The sequence below is a fragment of the Humulus lupulus genome, chromosome 1 (assembly GCF_963169125.1).
Source record: "Humulus lupulus chromosome 1, drHumLupu1.1, whole genome shotgun sequence".
Classification (NCBI taxonomy): domain Eukaryota; kingdom Viridiplantae; phylum Streptophyta; class Magnoliopsida; order Rosales; family Cannabaceae; genus Humulus; species Humulus lupulus.
The window spans coordinates 52603634-52608231 of NC_084793.1; positions in this window are offsets into that span (position 1 = coordinate 52603634).

Here is a 4598-nt window from a genome sequence, read left to right on the forward strand (position 1 = left end):
GTAAGGACGAATAATACAGTGATCAGTATTCACACCTCTATGTGAGAGAGGTAGTATGCCTTCTTGAGAATTCAAGGTCTTTCTTATCAGATGAGGACTCTGTTTTTACTTCCAAATCTTGAGGAAGATTGTAGAAGGCAATGAGTATATAGATGGAGTTTAGTACGGTTCATTATCCTAAGATTGATGGTAAATCAGAGAGAGAGTTATCCAATTATGGGAAAGGCAAATTATGAAATGTTGTATGGAGGAGCATGTATATCGCCCATTCATTTGGATGAAATGTTATAATTGGATCCTGAGGTAGTTCAGGAGACCATTGAGGTTTTTGAAAAGGTTAGAGCTTGGATGCTCACTTCTCAGAGTAAATGGAAAAGCTATGATGATTTGAAAAGCAGGAACATGGAGTTCCAAGTAGAATATTGCATCTTTCTTAAAGTATCACCATGGAAAGGGGTGGGGAGATAAGGGCAAGTTGAGCCCTAGATTAGTAAGACTGTTTGAGTCCAGGATAGGACCGATCAGGTGGACTTTGGATTGGCCTTATCTTTGGCACTATTGGCCGTATACAGCATATTTTATATTTCCATGTTGAGGACATGGGTTAGAAGAGACTCATTTGTTGAGCTATGAGAATCTGGAGATTGAGGCTAAGTTATCCTTTGAGGAGTAGTCAGTTCAAATTTTAACAGTATGAACAAGGTTCTGAGAAGCAAAGCTACACCTTGGGTTAAGGTATAATACAGAAACAGTGAGGTCGAGGGAACGCCCTGGGAACTAGAATCAGATATGCAAAATTTATATTCTCGGTAGTTCAGATAAATTTCGAGGACGAAATTTCTGTAAGGAGGGGATAGTTGTAATGGCCCAAATTTCTTAATAAGGTTTAGGACCTTGATTAGGAGGTTGGGAGGGCCATAATTGATTAATTATGTTATTAAATGATAATGTGAATTATATTATTATATGATGATAAATGCATGCATATGGGTCCACTTTTCATTATAAGGGCATTTTGGTAATTTGGCCCGTTGAGGGCACATTTGTATATTTTCATTCATGTTGGTGAATTATGAATAACACAAAATTATAATGTGAATTTTTTCGATCTATTCAGCACGAGACAATCTTTGAATGCAAGTTATCGGTTTGGTCATAAATGGGGTTAATTTCGAGGCTCGGGGAGAGTCTTGGGGTAATTTGGTGATTAGTACATTACTGGGAATTAAAGGGTAATGGGATATGATTTATTAGCATTTGATAATAATATTGGGAATAATGGGAATTGGAGGACGTTAATTATGATTAACGAGATAGAGGAGAAAGGACAGTTTTGCCCTTGGTGGCTGTTAAGGGTTTTAAATAGGCTTGGGGGCATTTAGGTCATTTGACCTTAGGATATGTTTAAAATAGGAAGGTTGTAGAAACCTTAGAATCAAAAATAGAGCCTCTTCCTTCTTCCTCCCGTTCATCTTCTTCTCTCCTTCTTTCTTTGAAATTTTTGAACCCCATTTGAAGATTCAAGCTAAGGAAGTGAGCCTTGATGGTCTAGGGTTGTGTTCCACCGTTGAAGAGGGTGTAATTATGAGCTTAAGGTAAGATTTTGGCCCTGAAATCTCTGGATTCTTGCTCTATTTTCAGTTGTTTTTCAGCTAGAACTTTGGATTGGATAGTGAGAATTGATGGAGGTTTTTTACAAAGGTTGATTAGGTTTTGATGCCTAGGACTTGTATGTTGGGTATTTGGGTTCATTTGGGGGTTTGAATGAAGTTTGGTACCAAGTTTTGGAGCTTGGAAATGAAGAAATCGAAGGAGGGAAAAACCAGGGCTGATCAGCCTGGTCCTAGCGCTACAGCGCCCAAGGGAGGGCGCTACAACGCTAGCCAGGGCCATCCATCCCTGCTTGTAGCGCTGGGGCCCTAGGGGGGAAGCGCTATAGCGCTACCCTATTTTTTAGGTTCCTGTTTTGGGCACTTTTGAGAGTTTTTGGCTCGGGGTTTCAATTCCTAAGGCTTGGGATCGAATCTAATAACCGTTTGAGTACGATTCGAGGTCCCGAGAGTGAGGTTTAGGTCAAGAACCTTTTATTGTTGATTTCATTAATTGGATTCCATATTTGGTTATGACTAGGTGACTGCTAAGGGATCAAAGGATTGATCATTCTCAAGGGTCGTTCATTTGTTATTTCTTGCTCGAACCAGAGGTAAGAAAACTGCACCCAATATGTGATGCATGAGATACATGTGATTAGGGAATGACATGATTATTGAATATGAGATTGATTAGAGCTGAGTCTCTGTAAATGTGCATGATCATAATAATGCTAGTGATTGTTAAGTAAGCATGATGAATGCCCTACATTTGGATATTTGACATATGATATATGCCTGGTTGCATTGTCTACTTGTGAATGGAACTGACCTATGAGTCAGGAATCGGCAATGGTGTCAGTATTAACTGTGAAGTTGTGACTAATTAGTCAAGTTTGGTAGTATTACTGAGCATTGGTCATATGGTATTGGCTTAAGAGTCAAGAATGGTATTAGCGTGTTTAACGCAAGCCGAAAAGATCAGATCTAATCGACATAAGCATTGAATGAATCATCATGAACATTAATGCTTGACCGACCTCAAGTTCGATGAATATTAAAAGCACTTGTCTAGTGTAAAGGCTAGTTACTTAGAGCCAGGGCAAGAAGGCCCAGGTGACTGCATCGTCACATGGCTAAGGGTGCGGAGCCCAAGTTTGTGACTCACTCATCAGTCACTCATCTGATTAGGGCTATAAGCCCCAGCATGATTATCAGAAAGTGTTAATCACTCATCTGATTAGGGCTACACGCCCCAGCATGATTATCAGAATCTCCAAGTGTTAATCACTCATCTGATAAGGGCCACACGCCCCAGCATGATTGTCAGAATCTCAAAGTGTAATCACTCATTTGATTAGGATTGACTTGATAGTCATCCATACAGGAGGCAGGATCCACCATTATTATATGGACTTATTTGCATGCATGAATAGGGCTATTATTGCTAGGCATGCCTATTATGACATAGTAACATGTTATTACTGTTCATGAGCATATTGATTTTTCTTGTTGAGCTTCGCCTCATGGGTGCTATGTGGTGCAGGTAAAGGCAAAAGAAAGTTGGATCATCCTTCAGTTGGAGAGCTTAGGTGACGATGTGTACATATGCGGCTGCTCGACCGTCACGACTGAAGGTTTAAAGAGGAACTAGGGTTAAACCCTATTTTGCCGCTTAGGTTGGCTAGTTGTAAATATTTTATTGTAATTAACCTTTAAATTATATTTTGGGATCCCAATGTATACAGTAAACATTTTAGTGAAATGTTGTATCTTAACCAAAAAATTTAACCCTAAACCGTTAATCATACTTAGTTACACGATTATGGCCAAATGACTCGATTAGCGAGTTTAGCACTGTTTAAAATGCACACTGTAACGGTCTCTGGAGATTAGGGCATTACAATCAGGCTGGAAACTTTTGTTTTGGGGGCTCATTGATTTGAATGGCTGGGGACATAATATACAGACATTAAATCTATACCTTTCCAAGATGAATTGGATAATGGTTCTCTTAAGGGTTAGCTTTTTTAACTAGAAAGTTATTTAGCTCAAGTTCATCAAACAGTTTATGAATTAACCTTCACTAGTAAAGCTAATGGTACTTAAGGAAATAAGAAGTAATTAAAGAGGTAAAACGGTATCTTATCTCAACTTTTATTATGAACAAATAATAGATGATTGAATTGTATGTAATGATTAAATCGATGGGCACTTTTTATATTTAAAAAGTACTCAATAAATAAATGTCTATAATTGCAAGAGTGCAGTCTCATATTTTTAATGGAATTAAGATTAATAAATTAAGGTTATTATATTAAAGAGTTTCATTTTATAATCTAAAATTATCGAAGCTTAAAATTATAGGTTCATAGGTCCCTGAGGTGGCTCTATCAACACTATTCAAGATAATAGAAATCTAGAAAAATAAGGGAAATGGCATATTTGGAAGAAATTTGTTCTTCAGGGTCAAATATGCAAATGATATAAATTAATTAGTTAATATTAATGAAAATTATTAGATTAATTAATTAAATTTTCAAAATTATTTTGTTTTTAAATAAAATTGTAATTTTTGAAAATTTCATTTAAATAATTAAAATAATTAATTTTAAATTAATTAGTTTTATCTGTTTAAATAATGTGAAAAGATAATTCACATAATTTAAAATTTGTTTGAATTAATTTGTAATTTATTCTTTAATTAATCTGATAAATTTAGCTATCACGTTTAGATATTTTTTTAATAAATAAAGTATTAAATAATAAATAAATAAAATTGGTTAAGACACATGCCCTGAAAAAGCCATGTGTTACACGCCAATCACAGTGCTTGCACTGTGACTAACGTGTAACAACCTCCAAGAATGAGTCTTAGATATTTTTATTGATTTAATTAATTATTTAATAATTTTTTATAATTTGAATTTCAAATTTTTAATTTATTATTCTTTTATATTAATCTATCTCATAGAAAGATAAAAAAAATGAAGATTTTTCTAGAGAATT